The 13,705-nt window shown below is 40.0% G+C and overlaps 1 protein-coding gene across 3 annotated transcripts in view; it reads left to right on the top strand.

Annotated features, from left to right (window-relative positions):
- Atad2b (ATPase family AAA domain containing 2B) overlaps positions 1–13,705 on the top strand; it is a 129,251-nt gene that overhangs the window by 6,246 nt on the left and 109,300 nt on the right. The gene's annotated exons all lie outside the window — the stretch shown is intronic.

The raw sequence follows: 13,705 nt of genomic DNA, 5'->3' as shown, positions 1-13,705 counted from the left end.
GGACAGGTAATGGGGATGTACGCCTTTAAACCCAGCACTTGGGAGGCAGAGGCAGCCAGATCTCTGAGTTCAAAGCCAGCCTGGTCTACATAGGGAGTTCCAGGACAGCCAGGGTTACACAGAAAGAAGAAACCATGTCTCCAGAGTGGAGTGGTGGTGGGGGTGGAGTGGGGAGGTTTCTTTAGGTTGTCTTTCTCCTTAAGTAGAGATCTTGCTATGTTGATTAGGTTGGCCTTGAACTCTTGCCTTAGCCCTTTGAATAACTAACTATAGACAGTGTACCTAGTACCTTTAGACTGTGAGACAGTTGGTTGTAGGCCTCATGAGGGCAGCAGGCACTCTATTTTATTTTCCTATTAATTCTTCTATCCAGGACCTACTTCACCATGTGACATAAACAAGATAGATGGTCAGTGTATCTGCTGGTGGGTGAATGGATAATTGGACAAGCTGGCCTATTTTGTGAAATGAAAATGCAGTGCTTTAAGAATAGAAGACAGTGCCTGACACTTATACAGCTGAGAAGTAAGAGAAGACACACCTAACTCTGGAGAGACTTGAGGCCCCAGAGAGTGGGGAGGCCTGGCAGGTGGGGGTGGGAATATCTTCTTAGAGTTGGGAGAAAAAGAATGGGAAGAGGAACTATCATAGGGTGGACCTGGAGGGAGATAATGACTGGACTGTAAAAAATGATTAAAGATAATTAAAAAAACAAAACAAAGAAAAAAAAAGAAAAACAAAGAATAGAGGACTAATGAAATTTAGCCCCTTAATTAAGAACTATAAATGTATATGTAATAGGCATATGAGAAAACAGTGAATAGGTTCTGACAAAATCACTGACATAGATAAGTTCAGTTATAGTTCTGGGTTCTACCTTCTGAATGTTTTGATGGAATTCTTTCATGTTCTTTATTGTTGAGATGTAACTTCAAAGGAAATCCAGTCTTCTGTGTTAGTCTGTCCTTGAATTTGTACTCTTATCTCAGCTTCCCAGGGTGCTGGGATGCTACGCATACATCACCTTGACTGATGTGTTCTGCAGTTGAGGTCCCATTCACAATATAGTCTGATTGAGTTGCCCGTCCCGGAGTTGTACAGTATCATTCTCGAATGTTATGACTTTTGAAGTCTCCAGATTCCAGCATAGTGCTTGGGACGAGGTAGGTGTATCATAAAATCTACCCGTCTTGATTTTTAAAGCCTAGTGGGAGAGAGAAAGTACATACTATAAAAATATAATTAACCCTTTGAAGTCTGGTGCCTTCTGTCCACGTTTCTTTGGGTAACTTAGCAGCCTTTTTAGAGCTACCACTTGAACACGCAGTTCTTGCATGGGTGTTGGATGTGGCCAAAAGCTTCTGGAAATTATGTTTGCCTAATCATTGTGTCAGAATTTTGTACTCATTCTTGTCTCCTTTTAGGTCTTTAAAGTCTTGGATACCTCCTTTAGTGGCAAATTTAGACTGAAGGGAGGAACTAAAAGAACACTGTTGTAGTGACTCCATGGGCTTTTGGCTACAGATATTACTCTCATGTGCTACCCAGTCTCTGCATATTATGGTTGTGAGCCTAGTGTGACCTGTTTTTGCCTTAAGAGTATTTGAGAGACAATGAATGGAGTGATCTGGTACTTTTGGACTTTGGATTTTCAAGTTACTTTGGAAATCTATCAGCCTTCAGTTTTATTTTTTGTAGAAATGTAATTTCAGAGAAATAGAGAAAATTAAAGTTCTTGTGTTAATTTTGTTTGTTTTTTGTTTTTTGTCTTTTTCGAGACAGGGTTTCTCTGTATAGCCCTGGCTGTCCTGGAACTCACTCTGTAGATGTGTGTTAATATTTTTATTTATTGCAAAAATCTTTAGTGCTAGCCAACCTTATTTAAAGTATTTAAGGTGATTAATAAAATTGAATCACTTATTAAATATTTGATTTTCAAAAAGATACAGGAAAAATATAGTCCAAAGCCAGTATATGGACTGTTGATGGCTTCTAGGGTAAAGGAATGAGCTACTAAGACTGATGGCCTGAGTTTGAAATTCACATGAGGAAGTAGAATCAACTCCTACAAGTAGTCCTCTGACCTCCATACACCCACCGCACACATGCACACACAATAAACAAATATAAAGAATAAAGTATAGTTTAAAACTAATCTCTGTGTTACAACTTTGTGCAATGTTTACTTGTTAGATTTACTTACCTATTTGATTTTTGAGACAGTATCTTGCTGTGTATCTTGCTAAGTATCAAGTTGGATTTGAACTGGGAAATACTTTTGCTTTACTCTCTTAAGTGCTACCATACTTGGTTCTGGCTAAAGTTTGGGATTTTTGAATTTTTTTTTTGTTTTTTTTTTTGTTTTTTTTTCGAGACAGGGTTTCTCTGTATAGTTCTGGGTGTCCTGGAACTCGCTCTGTAGACCAGGCTGCCCTGGAACTCAGAAATCCGCCTGCCTCTGTCTCCCAAGTACTGGGATTAAAGGAATGTGCCACCAATGCCCAATGGACTTTTAATATTTTAATGTCTGAGCTTTATGTACCTTTAGAAGAAAATTTGATTAAAAAGCCACAGGTTGAAAATGTAGTAGAAATTGTAAAGTCATTTTTACAAAGTTTCACTATTTAGTATAATTACTTTATAAATATCTACCTTGATGAATGACGGTAATTCCTAAGTAATTTATATAAGATTTTTAAAACATGTTATTATTATTGTTGTTATTGTTTTTGTTGTTGTTATTGTTATTCTAGAGCGTCTATATAGCCCTGGCTGGTCTGGATTTTGCTGTGTGAACCAGGCTCCAGAGATCTATTTGTCTCTGTTTTCTGAGTGCTGGGAGAATGGTAGGCACCACCACCTTTGGTAGTAGGTTTCATTAGGGCTTTTTAAAAATTTATTTATTTATTTATTTATTTATTTACTTATTTTTAATTTTTAATTTTTTGGTTTTCGAGACAGGGTTTTTCTGTATAGCCCTGGCTGTCCTGGAACTCACTCTGTAGACCAGGCTGGCCTCAAACTCAGAAATCTGCCTGCCTCTGCCTCCTGAGTGCTGGGATTAAAGGCATGCGCCACCACTGCCTGGCTAGTTGTTTTTTTATTTTATTTTTTTAAATGGGGCTTCATTTTACTCATATTAGCTTTAAACTTGCTATATTATATAACTCTTGGAGTGCTGAGATTATAGTGTGTACCACATGTAATTCATATAGTGCCAAATACAGCATCAAATCCAGTACCTCATGAGTGCTAGGCAAACATTCTACTAACTGAGCTGTATCTCTCATTATAATATTTTCATGCATATATTTCATTATCGTTTGTTCTTCTTCGGAGTTACCACATTTTTGTAGTTAATATTTCATTGGAAATCTGCTATATAGGCACTAGCACATTAGTTAGAAAAATAATGAGGTATTTATCTTTTTAATAAAGCCTGGTCTTCGTGGGTTATGGGAAACAGTGTTTACTGGGTGGGGTGGTCATTATTGGCCTGTAATCAGTCTGTGCTGTGCCAGAAGAACGCTCAGTATCCTCAATACTCAGTTGAATATAACATGTGAGTAGCTGCACATTCATAAGTTTATATGAGTGATATTTAGTTCTAGAGCTCGTTTTAGTTTTTAACTCTATTTTCAGCTTTTGAGTAGTTGTGGATACATATAGTCAATGTCTGATTGTTGTGTGATTGATACCTTTATAGAGTGTACCCATTGCAATTAAGCATGCATTTTCAAGTCCTGAGTGAGTACTTACAATGCTTCAATATTGCCGCCATAAAACCTCTATACAGTGCCTCTTGTGGTATGGGAATAATGTTGAGATAGGTCCTAGGAATAAGTAGAGTGTGCATGTACTAAAAATAATGGTTACTCCAGATTTTCTGTTTTTGTCTCTGTGTCTTGGAGTAGTGTATAAGAGTTCTTGTATTTCCACATTTCTACTGATATTTAGATATTTAACATTGTTTTTTTAATTACTGTCTGAGCAATTCATTATAATCATACTAATTTTATTTTGATTTTGTTTATAAAATGCAAGATTTTGTTTTGGTTTGATTTGGTTTGTTTTGGTTTTTTTTTTCGAGACAGGGTTTTTCGTATAGCCCTGGCTGTCCTGGAACTTACTCTGTAAACCAGGCTGGCCTCAAACTCAGAAATCCGCCTGCCTCTGCCTCCCAAGTGCTGGGATTACAGGCATGTGTCACCACTGCCCTGCATAAAATGCAAGTTAAGATTTTTCCCCCCAACCCCCTTTAATTTTTGTTGTTGAAATCACTATTTTTTCTTATTTTCCAAATATTCCAGACCATTGATTTTGTGTGTGTGCACATACGCACAGGTGTCTATGCCCATAAGTACACATGAGTAGGTCAGAAGAGGATATTGTGAGTCCCTCTGTCACTCTCCACCTCCTTTCCATGAGATGGGGTCTCTCACTGAACCCTGCTCCCTGTGTTTGGGTTGGGCTGCTGGTAGTCAAGCTCTGGCACTCCTCCTGTGTCTGCCCCTCTGCCCTCCACCACTGTGCTGGGCTTACAGGTACATATGGGTATGCCAAGCTCTTTTGCTTTTGGATGTGAGTGCTAGGGCATTTAAATTTAGTCATTCATGCTTTTGCAGCAAGCAGTCTTAGCCACTGAACTGTTTGTCCAGCCCAGCTTTAAAGTTTTTATTCCATGATGGCGGGGTTACTGTTTATTTTGACTTGCATACACATATAGTTTAATTTCTGTATTTCCCTACCCCCCTCCCCCTTTTTGCTCTTACTCTGACATGGAGTCTAGTCATTTTGTCCAGGCTGTTCTTGAATTCCTGGGCTCAAGTGTTTTTGTGTTTCTGAAGTAGAAGAGAATTTTCATAAGTGTTTGCCTGCAAGTATGTGTGTGTGCTATTTGTGTGCTTGGTGCTTCTGAGGGCTGAGGGAGGGCATTGAATCCCTGGAACTGGAGTTACTTGTGGTTGTGAGCCTTTTATGTGGGTGCTGGGAAGTGATCCTGGGTTCTTTTAGAGAGCAGCAAGTATTGAGCCAGCTTTCTAACTCCCACCCTGTTTTGTGTTTTTTTTTGTTTTTTGTTTTCCCCAGGACAGGGTTTCTGTGTGTAGAGCAGGTTGGCCTTGAACTCACAGAGATCCGCCTTTGAATGGTCTGTCTGTTTTGAGTAGTGCTGGGAGTTGGTCAGCAGGGGCTTTATGGCTGGGGAGAGAACCACCATGAAGATCAAGTCCTGGTGTGGCTTGGTGGGGGCAGGGTCCAGGGTATGTGGTAGGCTGGGAAAGGTTCGCCAGATGTGTGTGTAAGGAAACAGACTTAGCACAGACTGAGCTTTATCTCTTGGGGTTTTTTTTGTTTGTTTGTTTTGTTTTTTGTTTTTTGTTTTTTTTGTTTTTTTGTTTGTTTGTTTTCAAGACAGGGTTTCTCTGTGTAGCCCTGGCTGTCCTGGAACTCACTCTGTAGACCAGGCTGGCCTCGAACTTAGAAAACCAGGCCTGCCCCTGCCTCCCAAGTGCTGGGATTAAAGGTGTGCGCTACCACCACCCGGCTGAGATTTATTGTAGCTCCACTTGCAGCAGTTAGTGGAAAGGCTGGCGAGCACTGTTTTGGCTGTTCCTAAGCACTGTCCAGGGGAGTGACCACCATAGAAATCTTGGGAGCACTTGACCAGGGCCAGCCATTTGCTGGAGCATACAGCTTCATGTAGCTCACAGTGGCCAGGCTGTCTTCATTAGCTTCTACATCCAAGGAAGCTGGCCTTGAACTGAAGGTGATCCTGCTGCTTCTGCATCCCTGTTGCTGGTATTACTCATATGTGCTCTCTCTTTCAGGGCAAGGGTTAGAGTTGTTTTTATTTTATTTATTTATTTAAAGTGTGTGTGTGTGTGTGTTTGTTTGTGTGTGTTGTTTATGTATGTATGTGTGTAGGATGCATGTGCCAAAGTGTGCATGTGGCCGCCAAAGGACAACTTTGTAGTCTATTCTGTCCTTTATCTTTACTTGGGTCCTGCCAGGCTTTTGAAGCAAGCAGCTTTTCTGCTGAGACATGTTTTTTTTTTTTTTTTTTGTTTTAAGACTTTATTTTATTTATATGAGTATACCAGACACACCAGAAGAGGGTGTCAGATCCCATTCCAGATGGTTGTGAGCCACCATGTGGTTGCTGGGGATTGAACTCAGAACCTCTGGAAGAAGTCAGTGCTCTTAACCTCTGAGCCATCTCTCCAGCCCCTGCTGAGACATCTTGCTTGATAGACTTGCCCTACAAAGAGTCTAAATAAAACTACCCTCACTCGCCTGTAATCCCAGCACTTGGGAGGCAGAGGCAGACAGATTTCTGAGTTTGAGGCCAGCCTGGTCTACAAAGTGAGTTCCAGGGCAGCCAGGGTTACACATAGAAACCCTGTCTTGAAAAAAAAAAACCAAAAAAACCAAAAAACCAAAAACCAAAAACCAAAACCAAAAACAAAAATAAATTACCCTCACTCTACAGTAGTCTCAGCATTTAAGTTTTTATATACCTAGGTGTTAGGTTTTAACTTTCTTGAAAGGTACGGGCTGCCACATCCCTTATAATCTTTAGTATAGCAAACAAGAACAGGTATCTAGTAAATGGTGTGGAAGGAGTATATCAGTGGAGATAACTGCCAAGTGTCTGCATTTAAGGCATATTTGTCCTTTCCCTTTTAACAGTCTTTACAGTTTTGGATTCATAGAGGTAGCATTCCTTGTGGGGTTGAGGCTAAAGTTGGTGGTAGTTTCTCTACTCAGTCACAGTTCTCAGTGTAGTATCTGTACCCACTGCCCACTGACTACTATTTAAGATCAGAACCTTGTGTCATGATACTCCTTTTTCATTTTCATGTTAAAAACAAAAGCTGTCATCCAGAGAATTGTGTCTGGAGGAGGTGCATCTACGTTGTTGCAGACTGTTTTGTTTTTCTGTAACTTATGGCCACTTATGGTCACTTGCGTGTCGTTTTTGTACTTGCCTGTCGTTTTTGTACTTGCATATAATTTCATAATGATTGTTTAGAAACAGTAAGCACTGCTTTTGGGATATTTGAGGAACACTCAGGACATTGTCTATGCCTGTAGTTTCAGGACTTGGTAGACAATGGCTGCTTCAAGTAAATAAAGAGCAGTCACAGTTTTTTTCTGCAGTCATGGTAACCGCTACCTCTGTGCATTTTTTGAGCTTTCTAATGAGTCCTGGAAAGTGCCCAGTTGCCCTGTAAGAGAGAGACTAAAAGGTGGTCTCCTGAGGAAACTGGAAAAGACACTTCATTCCTACAGACTATAGGGTCTAACTGTGGAGCCTTTTGTCTCTTTTAATAATTATTTTGTCTCTTTTAATTATTTCTGTTTTTTCATTTTCTGAGAATTTTGTGCTATTATATTTATATCAGTGTTGTGACTATCAGTCCAATGAATTGTATTGATTTCAAGAAAGTCATTTTTACTCCTTTTCCTAATGTTTTCTGTACATAGTAGGTTTTCAATAAATGTTTGCTAATTGAATTTATTTTTTTAGTCTCAGATCTTTTCCTACTCATGGATTGTAATTACTCTGACAGATTGCTAAATGGCTGTGGGTAGATTGCATAATCTCTCTGAAATATCTTTGTCATGAAACCAGTAACACCTACCCTCCAAGGGTTAGGTTATAATTAGCTAGTAAAGTACTTTGAAGATGAAAAAGCTATGGTTGAGCATTATGATCAGCCTATTAAAGGTAAATTGTTAGTATCAGGTTTGTAGATAAAAGCTTTCCCAAACCTTGAAGATAATTAAGTGGTGTTGAAATAATTATTTTGTGCCTATTTAGATGTGGTTATTTGTATTACTTAAATCCTTAGATTCTGGTAAGCAGGACCCTTTCTGTATGTAGTACTGTGTATGCTGAGGTCTGGTCTTTGTTATGTCTATGTGGAAAAGAAGTGACTATGCAGGTCTAGTGTGTCAGTTGGGCTGCTGTGCCTCAGACGATACTTGAATTGTATTAGTTACCAGAGGCCTCAAACTTGCATACTGAGAGCCAGCTGAAGGCTGCGTTAGATCACTCCACCTCCAGAGAGTCTAGTTTAGCAGGTTAGAGTCTGATGACTAATGCAGGTAGGTTCTGATGTAGGTAGTATTTGGACAGCAGTTTGAGAGAAGCGTTTGTTTTGTTTTGTTTTGTTTTGTTTCTCTGTGTAGCCCAGAAATTACTCTGTAGACTAGGCTGGCCTCGAACTCAGAGATACTAAGATTCTGAGTTAACTAGTCCAAGATCACCTGGCTAATAAAGTAACAAAGGAAAAAAGAAAACCACCTAGGAGCTGGTAATGATAGTGAATGTCTTTGACCCAACATTGGAGAGGCAGGAGCAGGTAGATCTCTATGAGTTTGAGGCCAGCCTGATCTACCAGGTCAATCAGTTACATGGTGAAATGTTACCTCCAAAACAAACAAACAAACAACAACAAAAGAAAAGGAAAGGGATACTGCCTACCTCTGCCTCCTGAGTGCTGGTATTAAAGGCATATATTATCATGTTAGGAAAACTTTTTTTTTTTGTAAAGGATGTTTTCTTTATTTTTTTCTATTTCTTTTTTTTTTTTTTTAAGATTTATTTATTTATTCTATGTAAGTACACTGTTGCTGTCTTCAGACACTCCAGAAGAGGGTATCAGATCCCACTACAGATGGTTGAGAGCCACCATGTGGTTGCTGGGATTTGAACTCAGGACCTTTGGAAGAGCAGTCAGTGCTCTTAACCACTGAGCCATCTCTCCAGCCCCTTTCTATTTCTTTTTATTTATTCTTCTTTCACACAACACATTCCTACCTTGTAGCTTCCCTACTTCTCTGCCTCCAGGGTGCTGGATTAAAGGTAGACGCCATCATGCCTGGCCTGAAACTTCTTAATTGTAGAACTAGAAGGGCTACTAAAAACTTACTTATTGATATTTAGAAAATTATATGAACAGATTACTTAAAAATTCTATTCTTCAAAAAATTTACTTTTTTTTGGTTATTTTAATTCCTTAGAACATAGTACTTGTCTTCAGAATTTTGTTTGGAACATGTTAGTACTTGCAGATAAAGAACTTGGTCAAATAAGCTTGTGAAATTGTGATGTATAAATTATTAGGAAGATTAAATGTAAAAAAGAGTCTTAAATAGTGAGTGAGAGGATTTGTTTAGAAGGAATAATGCTGACAGGGTGTGATTCCCAACACTTGGGAGGCAAAGGCAGGCAGATCTCTGAGTTTGAGGTCAGCCTGGTCTACAGAGTGAGTTCCAGAACAGCAAGAGCTACACACTGAGACCCTGTATCAAAAAAAAAAAAAAAAAAAAAAAGGAATATTGCTGATTTATGCTACCTAAATTGGTACAGTAGCTTATAACTATTACACCATTCCTGAGCTAAGAAGATATGGCATTTCTTAGTAATTACTTTAGACTATGTTACATGATAGTTCCCTCCCTCTTATGGAGATGAACCCCCAAGAGCTCCCAGACTGATGACGCCTGCACTGTTGGCCTTCACACTGCGTTGTTAGTGTGAATCTCTTGGAAGAATCGTTGACTTTGGTGGCTTTTACGTGTTTTTCTCTTTAGAGACCATATGTATAAGAGAATGCAGTTTCTGAGATAGAATACAGAAAATTATTTTAGAAATAAAAGGCAAGCCGGGTGGCGGCGGCGGCGCATGTCTGTTATTCCAGCACTTGGGAGGCAGAGGCAGGCGGATTTCTGAGTTCGAGGCCAGCTTGATCTCCAAAGTGAGTTCAGGACAGCCAGGGCTACACAGAGAAACTCTGTCTCGAAAAACCAACCCGCCCCCCCCCCAAAAAAAAAATAAAAGGGCAGAATTTTAGTTGTCCCTCTCCCTCCCTCCCTCCTTCCCTCTGTCCCTCCTTCCCTCCCTCCCTTTCTTTCCCTCTCTACCTCCCTCCTCTCTTTTCCTTTTCCCCTTTTCTTTTCGTTTTTTTCTTTTTTGTTGTTTGGAGGTAACATTTCACCATGTAACTGGTTGGCCTGGAACTAATTCTGTAGACCAGGCTGGCCTCAAACTCTTAGAGATCTACCTGCTCCTGCCTCCCCAGTGTTGGGTCAAAGACATTCACTATCATTACCAGCTCCTAGGTGGTTTTCTTTTTTTCTTTTGTACTTTATTAGCTAGGTGATCTTGGATTAGCTAGTTAACTCAGAACCTTAGTATTTACTGTTGAAGGACAGTGTTAGAGGAAGCAAGAGCCTACTGTACAGTTTTAAAAACATTCTCTTTCTCTCTTTTTTTGAGAAAGGGTCTCACTTTGTAGCGCAGATTAGCCTTACATTTGTGATTGTCTTGCTATAGCCCAAGTGCTGGGATTTCAGGCGTGTGTTATCATGTCAGGTTCCTATGGTTGAGTTTGTAATTGCTTTTCTTTTTGTGTAGTCAGTGCTAGTCCTTGTGGCCTTAAAAATAGTTCACTCTGCAACAGATGGAGATAACTACAGAAAACCACAACCGATTGATGCAGAGTTGTGGAACCCAGTCCAGAAAGAGAGGTGTATAGAACACTTCTGCACTTAAGGCTTAGGGAATGGGCAGTGGATAAATTGTAAGAGCCAGAGGATCAGGGGGCTTGCTGTAAAACCGTGTCTTCTAGTAATGCCAGCAGGTGCACCCATAAAATCTCACCAACATGACTGCCTAAACATGAGTTGAGCTCGATACAAAGAACTATACACAGCTGAGGGAAGATGGGAGTCAGAGAGGTGCTCTGCCCTGGGGAAGTCTATTGCCAACTGGTCAGCCCTATAAACATGCATACAAGTAAAATAAGGGTTATAGTTAGGAATAGATGCATGTATATACATATATATTATGCATTGAATAACAGTTAATGAAAAAAAGAGGCCAAAAATTTGAAGGAAAGTAGGAGAGAGGAAAGGGGGGAAAAAGAATGTTGAAAAATAAAGTAAAAAATTTTAAAAGAAAAAGAAAAAAAATGTTCATGGTATCCAGGGAGGGTGGCACACACCTTGAATCCCTGCAGTTGGATGTCAAAGGTAGGCAGATCTCTAAGTCTGAAGCCAGATTGCTCTAGTTAGAGCTAGGAGAAACTTTTCTGTTAAATAGATGTCTTTTGCATATACATGGACACATTTAATTGTATATTTACTAGTACCCTTTCTCTTTTTGGTGGTACTTCCTGGATATTAAGCTCTATCACTGAGCTACAGTCTCAGCTACTAATAACTACATTTTCACTAGTATAATACAGATAACTTGCTTTGGGAAAATATAAAAATATACATTTATGAGTTGGATAATTTTTTTAAAAGAATTATTTATTTTAGGTATATTAGTACACTGTAGCTGTCTTCAGACACACCAGAAGAGGGCATCAGATTCCATTACAGATAGTTGTGAGCCACCATGGGGTTGCTGGGAATTGGACTCAGGACCTCTGGAAGAGCAGTCGTTGCTCTTAAGCGCTGAGCCATCTCTCCAGAATGAGTTGGATAGTTTTAATGCATTTTCTTAAGTGTATAAAAGAAAACAATTAAATTATCTAAAGGATTTTTTTTCTTGAGACAGGGTCTCTCTGTGTTTCCTAGGCTGCCCTTGACCTAAGTAGCCCTACATGCCCTAATTTAGGTTTTCTCAAATATTTTTATGTTAGGCGTATTGCTGCTAGAACTGCATGCCTTGGAAATACTTATCTAGAACGGCATATAATGTCTTTTCCTTTTTTTTTTTTTTTTTTTTTGTGGTGATGTAGATCAAACCTAGGGCCATTTTGTTGTTGAGACCAGATCTTGTGTAGGAAAGTAGGATATAGCCTTGAACTCCTGGTCTACCTGGCTCCACCTTCCAAATGCTGGGATTACAGGTGTGTGTCACCATGTCCAGCCACTGTTGCTCTCCCTGCTTTTTTCCTAGGTGTTGGAATTATAGGTATGAGCCACTGTGCCTGGATAAATAAATGTATTGATAATAGTGGAAGCCAAGTTTATATCTGAAAAGGCTTTAGAGGAAAAGAAGGGGTGGAATTATGATGTGGGATGGATAGTAGCAGTATTGGGATAAGTCCATGCCTGTCATTGTTTTGTTTTGTTTTTGAGACAGGCTGTCCTGGAACTCACTCTGTAGACCAGGCTGGCCTCCCAAGTGCTGGGATTACAGGCATGTGCCACCATTGCCTGGCATCTCTTATTATTTATCCTTTTTTTGTTTGTTTGTTGGTTTTTTCGAGACAGGGTTTCTCTGTGTAGCCCTGGCTGTCCTGGAACTCACTCTGTAGACCAGGCTACCTCAAGCTCAGAAATCCGCCTGCCTCTGCCTCCCAGAGTGCTGGGATTACAGGCGTGCACCACCACCACCAGGCTCATTATTTATCTATGGCTTACAAATAGATATGCCTATGTCTGTGCTCAGATGTGTGTGGCTCTTTTCTGAGAGGGCTTACTGGAGCAAGACTCCAGTAACAGCAAGTGCATCAAGTACTAGTTCTTAGTTCTTAAATACTATCATTTTCCAAAAGGAACCAGGGAGGGATCCTTGAAGAAATGATTATTTCTAGAGCCAGAAAGAAAAAGTACAAAATGAGTCCTGAAAATTCTTCTGTAAAAAAGTATTCAAAATGATGGGGTATGTGAGAAGATAGAGAAATCCCTTTTTTGGGGGGGAGGGGAGGAAAAGGTTTAATCAGCTTACACATCCACACATTCATGTTCATCACCAAACGATATCAATCAGGACCGGAACTCAAGCAGGTCAGGAAGCAGGAGCTGATGCAGAGGCCATGGAGGGATGTTACTTACTGGCTTGCTTCAGGAATCACTTTTTTTTTTTTTTTTTTTTTTTTTTTGGATTTTGGGTTTTGGGTTTTGGTTTTTGGTTTTTTGAGACAGGGTTTCTCTGTGTAGTTCTGGCTGTCCTGGAACTCACTCTGTAGACCAGGCTGGCTCAAACTCAGAAATCCACCTGCTTCTGCCTCCTAAGTGCTTGGGTTAAAGGCGTGCACCACCATGCCTGGCTTCAGGAATCACTTTTTAAGGGTCTCTTTTTAGCCAAGTGTTATATAATTTAAGCAACAAAATAAGAGTAAAGTGTTATGATTTGCAGTATAGAGAACCCATGAGTCTATTCTTGATAGACATGAGTAATTAGTGGGGAAGGAGGACACTTACCCTTAGAGCAGAATGCCAAGCAAACCTGCAGGAAGAGTGATACAGGTAAGTAAGGGTCACTGTCACAGAAAACCTGACAGGTGCCAGCTTGACCTGAATTATGGTCAAGTGGTAGGGGAAGGGTGAGTTAGTGCACACAACATTGTTTCCATACATTGTCTCTAAAATGTATGGCCTAAATCAGATTAGGAGGAAAATCACCTAGACACAGACTGGAGCAAATGATTAGCAAATGAAAGCTGTTTCCTCTGTGTTCTTCTCTCTTTCCCTCCTTCTCATGCTCCCTTCCCTTTTATTTCTTGTTTTGTTATTAGAGTCTTGTGGGGTGGATCTAGAACTTACCTGTGTAGTTCTGGCAGTTTTCACATTTGAGTTAATCCTCTGAGGTGGCATTACAGGTGTGAGCAATCATTCTAGGCTGAAAACTCTATTCTTACAGTCAAGGTTCTTAAAGAGAACTAAAGACTGGAGCTCTGCTGCAGAGTGAAGGGGGAGGTCTGACCATGGAGCGTGGTGAGCTAGCTCATGGATGGGA

The sequence above is a fragment of the Apodemus sylvaticus genome, chromosome 6, assembly GCF_947179515.1.
Source record: "Apodemus sylvaticus chromosome 6, mApoSyl1.1, whole genome shotgun sequence".
NCBI lineage: Eukaryota > Metazoa > Chordata > Mammalia > Rodentia > Muridae > Apodemus > Apodemus sylvaticus.
Note: the sequence above shows the minus strand (reverse complement) of the source record. Positions and strands in the feature narration are given on the sequence as shown.